The following is a 19,932-nucleotide window of genomic DNA, read 5'->3' on the forward strand; positions in this document are numbered from 1 at the left end:
CCCTATTGGCGTGGCATGGGGTTGGTTGTTTGGGGGCAGGCGTAGTGAGCCACCAGAAATGGTAGCGCTGCTTTGGGCAATTCCAACCTGTAAATAAATAGATAACTTAGTAACATTTGTTTTCTGGATTTGTATTTTCATGGTGGAACATATCAGGTGTCTCCCTTCAGTAAGAATCTCCTTGCATGCAGCACACCCCCAGGCCTGTGTGAGACTGGGAGGTGTCCAACATCAGACAGAGGTACCTAAAACAGAGGTACCTAAAACAGAGGTACCTAGACTGAAGCTGTCATCTTAGTTTGGTCTATAATCAACAAACACCTCTGGGGACGGCTCATCTCCTGCTGTCACATGTCAGATGGCACAGGTTGTAATGAGGCTTTATCTTTGTCTAAATGGTTCATCTGCTTTCGGCCCCTTGGAAGTGGGAGATGTAAGTCTGGACTCTCTGTCGTCAGTGGAGTTTCAAGTGGACACCTCTGGAGAGATGCTCTGCCTGTCTTACAAGTGTGTTTTGAGATGAGAACCACCCTCCTGAGGTGTCTGTGGGTTACAAGGGGAACTCAGGTGGGCACTGCAGACAGGACATCTCTGAGGCATCTGATGGTCCTGGTTGGTGGCCCACTGGCACATGGTCCCCGAGGCTGTGTGTGACACACCGGGCACAGCTGGGCTTCACTGAAATACAGAACAGCGATGGCAGTGAGGAGCACTGGGCTGTGTGTGGCGAAGTGACAGTACAGGGACGTGTCCCTAAGGCACCCAGCACCACCAGTGAGGGAAAGGTGCTCACATGGCTGATTGTTGGAGGTGTTTCTTTGCCAGAGCCATAAAATGTCCTGTGTGCTTTCCAGGCCCTTCCGGGGCGAGTTATCAGCGGTCTGAAAGGAAGAGGTAAACAGAAGTCAGAGGAAATATTAAAGCAAATAGAGGTGTTAATACAAAGATATTAAAGTCATTGTATACACTCTATAAAATGCATAATGGCTTCCAAAAATCTCCCTGATATTTTCTATGTGCTTCGGTATACTCTGTTGATTATTTGATCCCTGCTTTTCTGAGATTAATTTAAAAGACTAGCTCTAATTCCCATTTAATTTTTTTTTCTTTAACTTTTTTTTTAAATTTTTGGACAGTATATTTTTCTTTCTCCAGGCTTCCAAAACTATGCATCTCTTTTCTGAGTTATTTAAGATATCTGCCAATAGGCCTGAGGATATTTTAGTTTTTATCCAGAGTTGCTCCTTTCAAAACATAAAGTTTATTGAAACTGGTTTCAACCCCCCCATTTCTAATTAGAGATAAAGCAACTGCTTTCCAGCTGACATGCTGTCTTGCAGAGTTGATTTGATGAGATTGCTTTGACCTACTAACACTGTCTCTGTGCTGGTTTACCAGACCTGATAAGTGGAAAAGAAGGGAGAACGAGCAGTGGTTTTGTGGAAGATTGGACGAGGAAACACAGCAGTGATTAGGAGATCAATGGTGGCAGTGTGCAAGGAGATGCCACAATTAGCACAGTCACACATGCTTTTCTACGAGTAACCTTTGCCTGTGCCATAAGAATAGGGAAAAATATTCAATATTCTTTCAATGGCCCACCTGTCAGACTTCTTGTGTTCCTGGTTGGTTTTTTTAAATAATTTTAGACAATAAAATAATTTTGTTTTCTACTGTAAAAAAATGAACCTTACCATTATATAGAATTGTCTACTTAGACATGGAGGATGAAAACTTATTAGATTTTGCCTACATCTCTATTTTGTCCAGGTGTAAACAACTTCACATTTTGTGTGAAGAGAGTACAGTCCTGCAGATGAAATTTCACATTGATGTTCAATTCTAGGTGGAAGAAATGGCTGATGAAAGCAAGGTTTCTTCAGACCTTATAGTGAAAAAAAACTGTTTTGCTAACTGGAGTAGAAAAATACACAGAGAGGAGACAAGTTCAGCTCTGTTATATAATTATGTGTCACTCTACAGAACTGAAGAGCAAAAGAAATTGAAGATGGAGTTCTTGGGACATTATTATAGTAAAGCCATGTGAGACACCAAGTCAAATTTGGCCTGATATGACTCCCTGGCTTTTAGAGTTTATCTTGGGAAACTGTTTTGGCAACAAATTGCAGACTGTGTAGAAAAAATTGAATTTTATAGACTAGTGCTGATTTTTACACTGTTTTGGAAGCACCTACTACTGCAAGAGGACTCCGTGTAGAGTGGTGCCAGCTGGTACAATTGGAATGATGATGATGAGGAGGAGGATAGCATGTAATTAATAAACTGCTCTTTAGAGAACAGCAACATCTGAGAAGCAGATGTAGATTTTAAACAGCTTGTTCTTTTCATGTTTAGCTATTCTTCTTTGAACCAAATCAATCCCTCTTATATAACCAAGCTAATCCTGATTCAGAAATAATGTAATTTAGGACCATTAAAAACATTAGTATTCACTTACTGGCACTGAAGTTTATTAGTCAATGTGTTCCACTGTTCCACACAGTGCAAATCTTCAGCATTTACTGCAAAATTATATATCTCAATATACCTCTATTGCATTAGTGCAAAGCTAACGTTTAATTACTGCTTTTAAATCCAGCTTTGCTCTGTGGCAACTGACTACAGACTCTGGACCCAATTGTACTGAATTGCACCCTGATGTAAGCAGCAAAGACTACATGATTGCTTCAATAGCCAGAGGTAAAAATGCAGAAATAGGGGCAGAGAGAAGAAACAGGGAGAGCACCATAGAGGTTTTTTTCACTCCCTCTAAATGGTTCCTTTTTGTTCTACTGTCATTGCTTGCAGAAACCAGCTATAACCTCCATTTGAACAGATCACATTTTTCACATCTATGACATGCTCACACCATGTTCCCATACCAGTACATTTTATCAGGATGTCAACGTTTGGCTGTTGCACTGAGTAAAGGCCTTTTCTTACCAGGGAGGATGAAGGAGCTGTTGTTACCCAGGTCTCATAGCACCTGTGGGCTGGGATCACCAGAGGGCATTACAAAGCTATTTGTGTGTACACACGTGTCTAAGTACACACAGGCAGATGGATGTTCAGTTTACAGGATGTGGCTAGTTAATACTTGTAGCATTGGTCTGCAAGAGAGTCCTGCAATATCAAAAGTCCTGTGCTTGCTGGGTCTGTTTAATATCAGTGTTCCTATGCAGTCTGATTTTTGATGTACAGGCTCTGCCAGCAGCAATTTGTCTAACCACAAGGTGGAAGAACTGCTTTACTTGTGGTGCCTTCTCAGCTTGCATGAAGCACACAACTGTGTAGGCAAGTCTTATTACTGTCATTATTTAATTGTTACAGTGCATCAATGCCCAAGGGCCACATTCAGGACCAGAAGTCCTTTTGTTAAGTGTAGTAGAACAGAGTCCACAGTCCTGCACAGAACTTCCTGCAGATAGACCCCAGGGCCCCCACACAGTGCTCAGGTCTGTGATGCTCCAGGAGATCACTGTGACCTTCTTCTCTGCATAGTACAGCTATACTGTGAGAGATCCCTTCACTTCAGTAAGGTCCCCAAAGAGACCAGCACTGGGGAGCTCCACGTGATCATCCTCAGATGTAGCAGCTCTATCTCCAATGCTGTGACAGAACATTCAGGGGAACAACAACTGTGACATACTTCACCTCCCCTTTGCCTGCCACCCACATGCTTCTCTCATACTGCCTGACAGGTGCTTGTCAGATGTCCTTACTGATTTATTTATGCAGGTAGGTGGGCTCTAGAGGCAGTGGCATGTGTGAAACAGGGTCACAAGTGGAAGCTTATGGTCTAAATGACAGCTGGGCACAGACACATAAGGATGACCTCGAAGAAACCCTGAGTAGACAACATTCCTAAAGCAAATTGTTTACTATGCCACTAACCTAAAAGAGATTTAACTGCTTGCTCCTTTAAGCCAGCAGCCAAACTCCACTGCTTTAATCAGAGCTAGAGTTTCCCTTGTAGTCTGTAATCAGGAGACCATCTCCCAGCTTGCCTGAGAAACCTGAAGCAACGTGCCAGTCACAAGTGGGGTGTTCCCCAGGGCTCGGTACTGGGGCCAGTTCTGTTTAACTTCTTTATCAAAGATCTGGAGAAACGGATCGAGGGCAGCCTCGGTAAGTTGCAGATGACACCAAGTTTGGTGGGAGTGTTGATCTGCTGGAGGACTCTACAGAGGGATCTGGACAGGCTGGTTCGCTGGGCCAAGGCCAACTGTATAAGGTTCAACAAGGTGAAATGCTGGATCCTGTACTTGGGTGTTTCATAGCTGTGGCTATTTGCCAAATTTTCTAATTTTCATGTCTAAAATGAGATACCCAAACCACTGATTAAAGAGAATATGTCAACAGAAGTAAGCTTAACTCTCCCTCCAGGCATAAGTCCAATATTCCAATGCACAAAAGCATTTCCAACATCATCAGGACACAAGAGGTTAACTGAATGTCTTTCTACTGCTTTGCAAGAAATGTTTTGAATCCTGAACTGCTATTATGACTCACACCCCTGTTCCTCAAATTTGTTCACCCAGGTGCTCCTAGAACATCACTTTGTTCCATGCATTTACAGAAACACTTAATAAGGTATCTAAAATACATTATGACATCGTACCTTTAATGACACTGTACTGCCAGCTGGCAGTATTACAGCACTGCTTTCTCAATAACTAGGATCCTGATTTCTGGCTCTGATAAAACAGATGTTCTCCATAACACCCACACTTTGTGTAACACAGGGTCAATGGCTAAACCCTGATCTTGTCAAAGAACAACAAGAAAACTGCAAAAGGACCAGCATTTCATCCCACAACTTCAAGTGAATCCTCAGTATTTCAAGTAGAAACAAATGGTAACGTAGTTTTGCAAAGAGAGCAACACTATTGACACAGAAAAACCTCTGTAATAAAACTACCTTCTGTTTGCTAAATTATGCCACAAGGAGAGATTATGAAAATTATGGTAAAATATGCAGATTATCAAAAAAGGTCAGGCAGATACTTGCCACTGTCAGTACATACAATATGGGCAGTTAAAATATATGCAAGAAGAATGAAGAGGTTTTACATCCTTCCCTGAGGGGTGCAGTGTTGGCTAATGCTGGCCACAGAACTCCGGATCAGACTGATAATGGCTGGTTCTCATCTGACAGCCTACAAATTGTACCTGCTCATCATGAACCAACAGGTGAATATTGCAGCAAGACTGAAAGGCCCATAGCTAACACAAGGTTAAAGTCTTTCTACCACATAAATGCTTCCCATGTATTTTTCTTGCCTTTTTAAAAGGTTTTTGAAATCTTCAACATGTTTTCTTTATGTAAGAAGAAACAACCCACAGATTGGCTAATTTTCATGCCTTGCTTGTTTTACTGTGGCTTATCTAATTGGATTCTGTAAAAATTATAATAGACCTAACTAACCTAAACATGTTATATTTCTAGGGAATTAAGAAGCACCTTTCACTTGCATGATCTGTTCTTTAATCGTCAAGCTATAAACCATTGTTTAGAGACCAAAAAAGAAACCCAAAGCAAAACCAAAAAATAACAAGTGCTTAGAACACTAAGAAAAAAGTGCTTGTCTTGGAAATACTGATGCCAATTTCCCTTAAGGGCCTGTAGGTCAGTAACCAGATACATACAGCTCTGATAATGGACTCATTTACATAAAACCCTCTGCCAGCTTGATTGGAACACTCAGCCTGTGGAAATTGGCCAGGGCTGGAAATCATTGCTATTAACCTGAGAGCCTTTACACCTTTACAGATACAGATTTTGGCACAGAGCATTAATTTCACCTAGAATTTTATGAGTCATTAGCAAAAATACCTTTCATGCTCAAACCACATTGGACCTGTATTTGTGAATGGAAAAATACCTGTAAGAGGAGGCTGTCTGGTTTTCAAGTCAGCAAATCTTAAATGACACTGGATCCCTTTAGTCCACCTGGAAAGTTCTGACAGAAGTAAAAAAAAATAAAAGAACATTGGACTTCTGCATCAGCTGTTGTTTTTGGAATTAATGTTTGGATATGTTTGAATAACCTCATGCACACAGTGACATGGAGTTACACTCCTCACTCGTACATGAAGCTGTTCTGTTGGGGTGCACAGAGTGGGGCTGAGCTCTGCTTGTAGCTGCAGAACTTTTTCATGCAAATGAAACATGCAATATGTTAACATTTTTGCATGCAGTGATTATCATATGCATACTTGAAAAGAAAATGCTGTACATGTAAAATTCTTCTCTTGATCCTGGAATAGAACTGATTTCTGTTTGTTTTATGGATATTTGCAGCTTGCTGAAGAATTCTGTGAGTCTTTCAATTTTGATCTTTTGACAACATCAGCTTTTAAATCCAAACTGTTTGTAAACCACCTTTTGAACTGTCTTTTTCTTTTTTTTTTCTCTCTCTCTTTTTTTTTTTTTAATTCTGAGCAGCAGCAACAGAAATTCATCAAGTAAATTATCTTCCTGGCTTTAAAACCAAAGCTGAAACCTGGGCTGTTCCATTTGGTATGTAGTGAATGCGCTTTGATTTGATTTTTATTGTATTTCATTCAAACTTTATTATAAAACATCTCCCAGGGACACTTGCATGAGAAACTCTTTGCAAGTAAAAACAGCATTGTATTTCCAGTCTCCCACTTTCAAAGGTTTTTATCTCCATAATATACCACTGCATGAAAGACAACTGCAGCAGTTAGGTCATAGAGCTAGATGTCCCTGTAGGTTTTTCTAACGGATTTTCTTTTCCCCGACAACAAATGGGTTTCAGTGTGTCATTAACCCAGTGACCAGTGCCTCTGCAGTTGGACTGTGGGCTGTCCCCAGACAGCTGTATTTCCAGAGTTCTCTGACTCCAGTTTTGTCTCAGCTGTTTTACTGAGGTGAAATTTGGTGTAGATTTGTAACAAATGGCCCTCAAAAACCTACTATACTTTAAATAGAGCAGATGATCTTTGTGATTCTTTATGAATGGGTTTTTTGTTGATGTCAGTAGTTGGTTCCTTCTCTAGAATTGATCCACCCCTGTTTTTCAGTAGCAGTGACTTTCAGCAGCAGGATAATTTCAGGTTTTTATTCAGGTTGAGGATACAAAGTTCTTCATTGACAACTCTTTCCTTCTAAAAATTGCAGTTTAAATCCAAACTAGATATAAAGTACAACATACCACTTATTTTTACAGACTACTGATTACTATTTATCTCTCAGTCTCAGAGAACCCTTTTAAAAATACTAACAGGAAGACAGGCTTGGTTTGATCCTGCTCCTGTTACAGTCATTGTCCAAAAATCCTGCTGGGTTATAGACTCTGAATGGATCACATCCCTGTGGATCTCCTAATGCACTTTATAAATTATATCCAGTAAACCCAGAAACAACAGAAATATGATTAAATACCCAGAGCACATATGGTTCCAAAAAAAGCAAGCTTCACTTTGAATTTTTACTTACAAAGATTTACTTTCCGTATAAAAGTAGGCCATATAAGTGTTTCTCAATATTTATCTAGCTCAGCTAGGGAAATAAAACAGTAACTACACACTGATCTGTGCAATATCATAGTAGTACAAACACATTAAAGTCCTCCTTAAATGCAAGTGAGCGGGCCCCTGGCCAACTGGGAAGAGCAGGAGAACAGCTAACATGCCTGAGTTTTATAGACATGCCAAGTGGCTTAGCAGCCTTTAATGAACATTGCTGTTACAGCAGCTTGCCTGAAATAAGAAACAAAGAAATCAGATTAAAGACTGAGCTGCTTAGAACAGCAGCATTAGTATGGCACATTTCCTGGCAAGAGAGCTGTGACTTTGGGCATCAGATGACTGCTCCATACTGCAGTGCTGAGCCGGGGGGGGGGGGTGGGTGTTATCAGCTATGAATACTGGACAAGGGGGAACCTCCTATCCTGTGGTTTTTTTCATATGCTACTTGGCATCTTTGTGTAAGAGCCTGAGAAGCCATCAAGCAGTAAGCAGTTAATGCACCAGTCTTGACAAGGCTTGGGAGCAATTGTCAGTTTTTGTGTAGTCTTTGACTGCTTGTCCGCTTAGGGCACTCCTAAGAACCAGCTTTACAGTGGGCTGGCCCAGAGCTGAGGTGAGTGCTGGTACATCAAGGCACAGTTTGATGAGTGAATTTTCAAGTGGCAGTGCTGGCACAAGTGGCTGCCATTCCACACACCTGTTAGGGAGCACTTGTTCTCTGTGCTTCTGTCTGTGCTGTGCCAGTACAAGCAATCTATAGCTTCATGGCAACATGGACTACAAAACTATCTGTCTGCAAAATACTTTCTCAAGTCCTGCAGCTGGACTACAGAGTTAGTCTTTTTCATGCTCGTTTAGGAATTCTGACTGCAACATGAATGAATACCATAGTTAGCTTCAGTTGAGCCCGATAATTAATGAGAGCAGTGAGCGTGTAACAGCTTGGGCTTCATCATGTCCAAGCCAGCTAGAGATCATGCTGAATTGCTACGACAGCTGGCACCTGGACTATTGAATCTTCACTGCTAATCACTACACCTGGTTTGGGTACATCTAGTTAGCTTAAAATCACATCTCACAACTGCAAGATGGCTGTAGCTTTCTTAAGGGCAGGTGTGTCCCAGCTGACAGAAAAGAGAAACAAATCTATCAGACACCTTTACAGGCCACACTTCTTCTTACTTTTTTATCTTCTTACCTTCCTTATAGATTTTGTAGTGTACCTCTAGAATGACTGTTCAAGTAGTTAATTGGGCAACACAACTTTACAAGGTGTCGTTGCTGAATGAATAAGCAAATTAAGAACCCTTTAAGCCTTACTTAATTGTACTCAGTTCTGTAACTGAGCAAATAGATGCCACATTGTTTACACCTCAGCAATATCCTAAACCCCTTTTATGCATATTCTATAGGTGATTCCTTGGATGCAGCAGTGCCTTTTAGTGGCTAGTTAAATGCATCACAGATTTGCTACAGAACTCCATGTGGAGCTGAAGTGTTCCTGTCAAAGATGTGTTAGATAACCTAAATTCAGGTCTCCGCTACACTTCTGCTAAGCACCTTCTCTTTTTTTGCTTCATAGCAACTTGGCTATCTAAGTGGCATAATTTATTAAATCAAATCTGCTTTGAGTAAAATACAGTTCATTCATCCTTCTAATTAGTACTGCTCAAATTTAGCCTCAATTACTGACCTCTCAATTTACTGAGATTAGTTCTGCCTGTGTACAAGTGAGACTAGCTATGAAGGCACATGTAATAAGTCCTACAACTCTTCTGCTTAACATATCACAGAATTACGTATCTGTTGGTGCTTTTCTGTGAAGTAGTAAACAAAATGTCCTTGTTAGCTGCAAACATGTCCTTTCCCAGGAAGGCTCAGTTTCTGAATGCTACAGACAACCATGTTACCAAAAATCAGGGAGATGACAGTAGTGCAACAATATTATTGTTCTACCATTGTATAACACTTTTTGATATCTGGATCTCAACATTACAGACATGTGAGCCACTCCCTCTGAGACCACGCAAGACCCATGAGTAGAGATGTATTATTCTATTTTACATAGTGAACGTGGTGGGGAAACCAAATGCCCAAGACTAGTAAATGGAGTAATTAAACTGAAAACACACCCCAGAGGTTCAAATCTCCAATCTATCATCTAGCTACAAGACATCTCCCTGTGATCCTCCTCCTCTTACTGGAAAGCCTGGAAAAACCTATTGAGGGGGTATCATAGCATTTCATGTTTGGATTCAGCAGTTGTTTCAGCCACGTTCAAAAGGAATGAGTCAGGAATTTGTGTATGTGGGAAGTGGTTTTCTCTCACATTACTGTATGTATGGATGAAATACATTTCCTCTACTATGAAGTTGCAGAATGAGAAAATAAAGTAGTGCAGCTGACTGGCACTTTAGTGGCTGTACTTTGACCCTGATAATGAAAAGCCAGCAACCTCGGGAGGCCAGTTTGGATAATGCATTCCACAGGAAAGCTGATGAAGTCTCTTGCATTTTTATAAAGAATGACTAGAAAAGGGGAAAATATTAAAACCAGATAAATTAGACACCCAGTTCTTTAGTGAAACCTGGCCTGAGTGAAAATGCAAGAGGGAGTCTGGCTTTAAGACGTGAGCTATAATGAGATAATGAAGACGCCTCCCTCTGTGCTTCAGACAGTTTTTGTAGCAACTAGTGTTCAGAAATCAGAGATAATGATAATGGCTTGTGCCTGCAGTCATTACAGCTCTGGCCCTGTGGATCTGGGGCCTGACCTTGCTGGCAGGAGCCATTTTGTGTGAGGTCAGGCCCAGGACTGGTGGAGGAGCTGCTGTCCTGTGTGCCCAGGTCAGGGATGTCCAGCTCTGATTCATTCCCGGGGGCTGTAAGGGGAAGTGGGAAGGGATGTCCAGCTCTGACTCATTCCCGGGGGTTGTAAGGGGAAGTGGGAAGGTCAAGGGCTCCCCAGGCCCAAGGCAGGCTGGGCCAGAGCAGTGCCCCCAGCCCTCCTGGAGCAGACAGGCTCTGCCAAGCCATCCTGGCCACCTGATGCCAGGCCCTGCATGGCCCCAGCCCAGGGGCACCTGTGTGCTTTGTCTCTTACCTGTGTCCAGAGGAGCACAACTGCCACATTCCCAGCTGGTTGCGCTGTCTGTCAGGCTGGAGCAGCGTTTGTGGGTACCCTCGGCAGCACAGGAGCTGCACAGGAGCATTTCCCAGGGCCTGGGGAAGCAAAAAGGTTGATGGCCGTGAGGACAAAGTGTCAAAAGCATGGGATATCTGGCCAAGCTCTCCTTCAGGCTCCTTCTGCTTTCAGCCCTTGCCAAGGCACAGATCCTCTGCAGAGCCCCCCACGGCCCCCCTCTGGCAACTTACCCCTCTTCCTCTGCCTCCTCTCTGCCTCCTGGATAAAGACACTCTCTGGCATTGCACTGGTGGTGCCTCACTCCCAGGTCCCTGAATGCATCGTCTTCCTCCCATAATGGCTCTCTGACAGGGAAAAGGAAAACTGATGAGCTCCGCCTGCCCTGGCATCTGGCAGGTGAGTCCCTGCCCTTTCCACTGTGCCATTTCCAACTCCTGTGAGAAGCTGAACGTGGCCCTCCCAAAGCAGTGTAGGGCCAAGAGTGCTGGGGCATGCCCTGGCAAGGCACAGCACTTGCACCCTCCTGTGTTGTGAGCCCAGCAGAAGGACACCAACCTCAAGGGGATTCAGATCCCCACAGTGAACATATCCACGAGAAATTCCCGATGGCCTCTGCAGAGGGGGCACTGGAAGGCTAAAATACCTGCAGACAGAGCCTGTCCCTGCAGGAGAAACAAGCAGCACTGAGTGAGGCCCTGGTGCTGCTGAGCCCCTGCTGTGCCCCTGGGGGTGAGGAAACTGCTCCTACTTGGATGCAGTACCTGTGGAACCAGATGCTTTTGCACTCTGGGCACACCATGGTCTTGAAAGTCTTTCTGTCCTCCACAGGCTCCATGCAGATGAGGCATTGGGTGTGGAGGAAAAAGAGACCAAAAAAACCTAATTTTGTGAAATTTCTAATTCTGCTTTTCAAAATGTTGTTTGCATAGCAAAGTCTCTGAACAGCATAAAGTGCTAGAGTCACTTTGTTCTGGTACAAATTGTCCAGTAGTTATAGGAACTAGTGTACTATGGGTTAGAAGTCATAAATTAAACTAAGCTAGACACTTCAATAGGATGAAATGGTAAAAATCAAGATTTTGGAGAGTTGAAGCCAAGGTTTTACAAGGTTGACAGGTCATGTCACTGAACAAAGAAAAGGCAGAAATCCAACGGTGAAGAAGACGCTTTGAGACCACCCGAGGGATGAAGTCAGGAGACCACTACCCAAATTCCAAGCCAAAAGGAAAGCTCTGCCCACGGTTTTGCCTAGTCATTAATATGGAAATTACAAGGTGTTAACCATGAACTTAAGACTATAAATGGCTTATTTTACTTGAACAAGTTAGGCAAGTTTTTGCCCAGCACGAACTGGCTTTGCCTCCAACATTATCAATAAGTACCTTGCTGCTATTAGAATACAAAACTTTCTCTTAGCAGTCACTTTTTGCAGCGTTTTCGCTTATCAGATTTGGCACCCCAGCGGGACATTTCCATCTGGCTGCATAATCCGTAGGTGATTGGGGACCCCCTGGGCACCCCTAGGTGAGTTTTACCTAGAGGGGCTCCCCCTTCTTCAGTGCCTTTTACAGGGGTGGAAAAGAACTCGCTGCATTTTGCCAAAAGGTATTTCTGTTTTCCTGTCCTGTAACCTAAAGGATAACAAGAGACATCTTGTTGCAGAAGTGAATGGGGGTTGTGAGATATCCTCCCCAGAGTTCATCTTCCTGCTTGTACCTGTATCTGTGTCCTGGTATTAAATTCCTCCAGAAGCAGTAGGCAATGTCCCCTTTAAAAAGGGAATTCTTCCCTGCACGGAGCTAACTCTCTGTACCTCTATCTGTACCTGTAATTCCAGAATCCTGTGTTTCTCTGTGTTTTCTGTATTAGAGAAACTACTCTGTGCTTTAAGTGTTAAAATCCTACAGACGCAGCTCGCAGTGTTTGTTTTTTTTCTGTGGGCTCTTACAGCATTGCTTTTCTCTGTGCAAATTGTTTGCTATTATCTAAGTTTTTGTCTGTGTCTGAGCTGTTTGCCCAGGTTTTAAGTGTGTCTGAGCCAAGCCTTTGTGTGTACCAGTTCTCGTGTGCATTTTAGTTTTGAATAATTTATGTGTGATTAGTAAATGAGACACAGGTAAAAGTTATTGGGTGTCTGAGCTGTCTTGTATACTGTGAAAAAGTAAGTTGAGGTGTTAATTTGTAGTATACATGTGATTAGTGAATGAATAAGATATGATCAGCCACGAGCTGAGTGTGAAGTCTGTGTATGTACTTTATGTTTGTTTTAGAATTAAGCAGTGTTGTGCATTTTAAGAGTTGTGTGTGTGATTTTGGATTTAGAGAAATTACTATATGTTTGAAATAAGTTTTTGTTTATAATCCCACTGACAATGTGGGCTATTGTGTTGTAAATGAGTGGTACCTCTGATAGATTGCCTATAAAAATAGCCCACTGGATAAAGCCTAAAATTAAGATTTGTGTGTGTGGTTACTGTCTTCTGTGTGGTTGTCTTGTTTTTAGACAAGTTGAGAGTTTTGTGTGTATGCCTTATTGTAAAAAAAAAAGAGTTAAGAGTTTTGTGTGAAGTTACTGTTTTCTGAGTTGTTTTATTTGTTTTCAGAAAAGTTACTCAATACCTAAAACATCTAAGATCATATTGTTGAAAGTATTACCCTGCCAAAATGTGGCAGTGTTGAAAAATTAACTGTAAGCATGCCACACTGGACAAGACCTAAAATTAGGATTTGTTTGTTTTGCAATTGTTTATTACATGTAAGTATTTTATACAATAGATGTGGTGGTACTTAAAATTGTAGTAGCAGCTCCAATATAAAAATATAAACATTAGAAAAAAACTGTTGCTGCTTGACACTGGAACTACAGCTTTTGTTTTAAATCAAAAATTGATACTTAAAAGTCATAAATTTGTTCAAGTCACAGGTGTGCAACTGGTCAAACAGAGAAAGCTTTCTTTTGAAACCCCTTAAGTTTAAAATGAGAAAACAAATGAAGTACATCAGTTTTTATGTTTACCAAATTTGTACAAACCCTTATGGGCAAAAATTTGTTAGAAAATCTGGAAGCTGTAAAATTGAATTCAAGAAAAAAGAAAAACAATTGATAACAGCTTTGAGTTTAGCTATGAACTGTGTGAAACCAAAACAGAATAATCAAAATATTAATCAAATTTAGATTAAGTGTATCCTGAGTCTGAGCTACTAACACACCAAGTAAGTCAAAATGGGCAAGCCCCATCTAAATAGAAGTACAACCAGAAGCAAAACCAATAACTGAGAACAAAAAGCAAGTATTAGATTTTAAAAATGTTCTTTTCTGTCTTTCCTTAGCAAAAAGTCAGAAAATATTTGCATTTAAGTAGGAAAGCTTTAATATATTTGCTAAAAAGAAAAAAAAAAAAACAACCAAAAACCACACCACTCACAACAGCTACCTTGGACAATGTTACCTCAAAGATTTTAACATCTGAAACAATAGCAGTTGCCACTGGGAGAAAGTATGTTTCTGCAATTTATAAGTAACTTATTAATAACCACTGAAAACCAAGATTTTCTTCTGTAGACTCCAAATTTGCTAAATGAGTACTGAGTCTCTCAACAGGAAAAAGCAACTGATACAGAAGCAATAGTTACCCCTGAGATAAGCAGTTTCTAGAAGATAATGCTCCCCAAGAACAGCAAGAAAAGAAGCAACTGCCAAACACCTGAAGCACAGACAGTGAGAGATCTTTGAGCGTTTCTGGACATGACAGGTTGGTGTGTCAGCAGTGCTGGAGCAGAAAGGTAACCATTGACTGCCACTCTCTCAGTTCCTGAAATGCCAAGCTATCCTGGCTGATAGACTAACTGCAAAACTATTCTATAACCTGTTAAAAGCTGCTAAAGACAACATAGCCTGGACCCCTGCAGCAAATAAGGCCTTTGAGCAGCTAAAGCAAGAACTCCTGAGGGTTCCGGCGTTGGGATTACCTGATGTGAGGAAGCCCTTCTGGCTGTTTTTGCACGAGCAGCAAAGAAAGTCCTGGGGGTCCTGACAGAGCAGCTGGGGCCAGACAAAAAGCCAGCAGCCACTTCTCTAAGCAATTAGATGAAGTGAGCAAAAGCTGGCCCAGCTGCCTGAAAGCAAAGAGCAGCAGTGATCATAAACATAGAAGAAGCCAGGAAATTTCATAAATATTCAAATGACTAACATTGTCAACCAGCTGCGTTCCTAGAAAGTGCATGCACAGCTGAACCTGTTGTACCTGACTGCCTGGAGACCACTAAAGCAGTTTATTCCAGCCATCCAGACCTTAAAGAAGAACCACTCCTGGAAGCAGAAAATTGGTTTCTGCCAGTAGCAGCTTTGTGAAAAAAGGTAAGCAAATGAAATCCTCTGCCTACAGGAACTTCAGCCCAGAAAGACTGATAGCACTCACCTGAGCTCTAGAACTGGCAAAATCAACATCTGGACTGACTTTAAATCTGTCTTTGGCATCGTCCATGCTCATAGAGCATTTTAGAAAGAGGACTTTTAACTGCACAAAGGAAATATGTTGAAAAAATTCTGCAATTGCTAGAAGCACTACAACTCCCATCAGAAGTGGCCATTATGTACTGTAAAAAAACACCAAAGAGGTAACAGTGTTCAAAAAGTAAGTAACATAAAAACTGATGCTAAGGCAAAACAAGGTGCTGAAACTTGAACAAATAGCAGCCCTAGTACCAGAAGAAATAAAATCTAACAGTCAAATAGTGCATCAAAATCAGATTACAAAAAATATATGAAATAATAATAATAATAATAATAATAATGAATAAGTCAGTGCTACCTAAAAAAATTAGTTTAGCATTTTGTGAAAGCTGAGCATAACACACTAAAAATTAGATTTATCATGCCAATATTTAAAAACCTGAGTAGCAAAGCCAAATCTCTTCACAACAATAAAACAAGTTACATTTCAATGTAAAACATGTCTGAGAAACCCAAATACTAGAACCGAAATACAACAAAGAGCAATAAACAAAAAACACCTTTTAAGTGAAATTTAGCAAATTGACTTTTAAGCTCTTAAGAAAGGGGGGAGGAGGGGGGGCAGTTTCTGTTATCTTTCAGTTTTCACAGATACCTTTCCTGAGTGACCAGAAACATTCCTGTGCAAAACTAACAAATCAAGAGAAATTATTAAAATTCTGTTAAATAAAATATTACCTGATTGCAAACTATATTTATGTACCTTTAGTGATTGTGTATGTTAAGAATTTCTCAGGAGACCCTCTTCAAGAAATATGAAATGGACTGTTTAAAGTGTTGCTAACCCCCCTCCCAGCAGTCTGGGTAAAAGAAAAGCCTACCTAGAAAGCTCCTGAGAGAAAAAAATAGACTTCAGAACCTGTGAAACCCACTATCCTCAAATTCACTTGACACAAGTTGTTGAACTTTTCATAAGTATAATGACATTAACACAAGCTTTTATTTTAAAATAGCCGCAGTCTTAAACCTTTATTAAGTATTTTAGTAGTGTGAAATAGCAGTGTAAATATTTTATGTAAGCAGTAGCTGTGTACATGTTAGAATTTGGTTTAATTATATGTTGTATTACTAAAGTAAGAAATGTCGGTTTCGAGCTCCCCGGGTTCCGGCGTGAGAATCACGATGTAACCTCCACGGGAGTATGATCAGTGTTCTGATTTATTCTTTACATTACACACGCACATATCGCATATTCTCTCAGTCTACGAATAGTACAGGAGTATCATTGGCCTATGGCTAGGGCGTGCTACCAGCTGGATTGGTGCTTTTCTCAAAACTATGCCTTTCTGTATCAATGTGTTTACCTGCTTCTCCTGGCAGCTGCCGCATTCTTTCTATTGTTTACTGCTCTTCTTGAAGCAGGCTCAAGGATACAGAGGCCCCGTTTCCCTCTCCATGGCCTGGGCTGTGCACAAAAACTTTCAAGTTCAAATTTCTTCCAACATATTACAATGTACCTGAATTGCAAAACTAGCATAAATTTTAACCTGTTTAAAGAAATGCTAAGACACCTAAACAAAATGACTCAGCACATGCTATGGCAAATTAAACATGATATTAAAAGTATTAAAACTGTCTTAACCAAAGTTAAACAAGTAAAGACCTACCACTGGTGAGACATTTTTATAAGTTATTTGCCCACCGTCTCACAAGTCTTTAAACTCCCTGGTACACTCAATCATAGCGGCAGCAATAATCTTTCTGGCACTGCACAATGTGTAGCTATAATACAAATTAAGCACTAAAGCCAGAACAACAGCAGTGATATTAGCAATGGTACATGTGTATCAAACCCCAATAGGATTAAAACTGAATGAAAGACTTCATATACTTTGAAACACAGCTGGGACTGAAAATCCCTAGTTTTGTGAAATTTCTAATTCTGCTTTTCAAAATGTTGTTTGCACAGCAAAGTCTCTGAACAGCATAAAGTGCTAGAGTCACTTTGTTCTGGTACAAATTGTCCAGTAGTTATAGGAACTAGTGTACTATGGGTTAGAAGTCATAAATTAAACTAAGCTAGACACTTCAATAGGATGAAATGGTAAAAATCAAGATTTTGGAGAGTTGAAGCCAAGGTTTTACAAGGTTGACAGGTCATGTCACTGAACAAAGAAAAGGCAGAAATCCAACGGTGAAGAAGACGCTTTGAGACCACACGAGGGATGAAGTCAGGAGACCACTACCCAAATTCCAAGCCAAAAGGAAAGCTCTGCCCACGTTTTTGCCCAGTCATTAATATGGAAATTACAAGGTGTTAACCATGAACTTAGGCTTATTTTACTTGAACAAGTTTTTGCCCAGTACGAACTGGCTTTGCCGCCAACATTATCAATAAATACTTTGCTGCTATTAGAATACAAAACTTTCTCTTAGCAGTCACTTTTTCCAGCATTTTCACTTATCAGGGTGCCTGGCTCAGGAGTCGCCTCCACTGCCTGCTGTGGTCTGTGTGCAGGGCAGTAGGAGCTGGGGACACAAGAGATGGGTGGGGTGAGAAGTGCTGGGCTCCTCCCTGGTGGTGGAGAGGAGGGGAAAGGAGGTACCTGTACGGTGCAATGTACTGGGTGACACAGCCAGCCTCCTTGGCACAGGGCAGGTGGAAGCTCAGGTCACACTCCATTTCACAGCAGGTGATGGTGGCTCCGCTCTGGCCACAGATGAAGCAGCGCTGGAAAGAGCACAGCAGCCCCATCAGCAGCAGCCCTGGGGTCTCCTCCTGGTCCCAGAGCTGTTGGCAAGGGCAGGTCTTCCTTTCTTGGGGTCTGGGCTAAGCTCCAGCAAACCTCGCCTGGTACAAATCTCCCCGCTCATGTCAGGCTCTCACCTTCTGTGCCAGCCGGTGGACAGCCAGTAGGATATCCTTTGGGAGAAAGCCCAGGAATCCTACCCGCTCATTCCCTTGCTGATGAAGGAGAGTGGCAAAAAACTGCAGGAAAGACGATGCGCTCGTAAGGACAGAGTGGCAGGGACTGTGTGTTGGAAAGCTGGAGGGAACCCAGAGAGCAACTCACCAGGCAGAACATGTGGGCACAGAGCCCACATCTCTCAAGTTTTTCCCCACAGATGTCCGGATCAGCCTCTGATCGTTTACACAGCAGGCATGCTGGAAGGGAGAGAGTCAATGGCACCAGGAATGGCACCTCTGCAGGGCTGGGGACAGCATCCCTGTGGGACTGACCCCAAGGGCTGCTCTGTGCCTGCCTGGATGAAGGACAGGGCTGGAGGCCTTGGAGAGGATGGGCCATTGTGGGCACAGGTGTCCCAGCAGGTGCCTCCTGTCCCAGCTGGGCCCGGCTTGCTGAGCAAAGGAGGGCCCCAGCACCCAGATGGCTGGATGGCTCCTGCCTCCCCTGCCACCACTTCCAGCCCTGCACTGGCCATCCTTGACAGCCCCTCTGCCCGGCTGTGGGAAGGGCACTTTGGTCTCATCTGGGTCACTCACTCCGGGGGCTTCCTCTGTCCTGTCTGACATGGTGCGTCTCAGCGGTCAGACCCTGACACTGGAACACTGAGGTCTGCTCCAGACTCTTCTCTGCTGGCTCTGAAATAGGAGAGAGGCTTTTCCCCTCTCCCCCTTCTCTTGTCCAGTCAAGGAACACCACAGTCACCTTGAGATGCTCCTTTGCTGATTCTGAGAGGTGTGACGTGGGTGAGGTTGCAGCACAGGCTGAGAGCCTGAAACTGTGAGGCTCTCCCTGGGCAGCTCTATCCTCCTCTTCCTTCTCCTCCCGTTGTCAGGTGGCCTGAACCCAGAGTTGCCTTTGTACCCTTGGCCCCACAGGTCACATTGGCCACTGAGACATAAGCCACGTGCACCTGGAATATGGGCGGGGTTGGCCTCAGCCCCCCACCACCCACTGTGAGGCAGCCCCTCAGCAGCCGAGGGTCCAAGGCAGGTCCCGAGCCCTCCGTTGCCACAGAGTCAGGGCGGCTGCTGCTGCAGCAAGCGCAGGGGCAAATGCCAGGCCCTGGGGCGGCCAGCGAGGTTGGCACTGTTGGACGAAAATGCCGTTCAAGCAGTGCCACTCCAGGGCTCCAGCCCTGGCCAAGGGGAATCTCTGCTCCTGCCCCTGGCAGCAGGCCAGGGAAGGTGATTCCCCAGCAGAGGTGCCCGAGACTGGGAAAAGCCAACATCACTCCAGTCTCTGAACAGGGCAGCAAGAAGGAGCTAGGAAATGCCAGGCCCATCGGTGTCACCTCCTTCCCTAGGAAGATGACATCATCCTGAATGTCATCTCTAAGCTGGTGGAATAAAAGGAAAAATCATGCTTGACAGTCTCATAGCCTTCTATGCTGGAGTGAATGGATGGGTAGATGAGGAGACAGCAGTGGCTTTTGTTGGGACTGATGGGGTTAACAGCGGGTCTGATGAACCCCTCACTCCTATGGTAATCAATCTTGATTGAGCATTTTAAAGTGTACCCTTGGAACAGAGAAAAGCATGCAGGCAAAATAACAGTAAGTCAGTCAGAGAACGTATCAACAGCAGAACAGGATGGAAACGGCACAGGGGAAAGGGCAGGGACACCCTGTACCTTCCTGATGCCAGGGCAGACGGAGCTCATCAGTTTTCCTTTTCCCTGTCAGAGAGCCATGCTTCCCCAGGCCCTGGGAAATGCTCCTGTGCTGCCAAGGGCACTCACAGACGCTGCTTCGGCCTAAGGGACAGCACAACCAGCTGGGAATGTGGCAGCTGTGCTGCTCTGGACATAGGTAAGAGTCAAAACACTCGGGTACCCCTGGGCTAGGGCCAGGCTGGGCCTGGCAGCAGGTGC

The 19,932-nt window shown here is 43.0% G+C and overlaps 1 pseudogene; it reads right to left on the bottom strand.

The window, feature by feature from the left end:
- Window positions 1-522: 522 nt before the first annotated feature.
- Window positions 523-18,629, bottom strand: LOC139669529 (PHD finger protein 7-like; annotated as a pseudogene).
- Between the last annotated feature and the right edge of the window lie 1,303 nt (window positions 18,630-19,932).

This window comes from Pithys albifrons, chromosome 3 (assembly GCF_047495875.1).
Source record: "Pithys albifrons albifrons isolate INPA30051 chromosome 3, PitAlb_v1, whole genome shotgun sequence".
NCBI classification, from domain to species: Eukaryota; Metazoa; Chordata; class Aves; order Passeriformes; family Thamnophilidae; genus Pithys; species Pithys albifrons.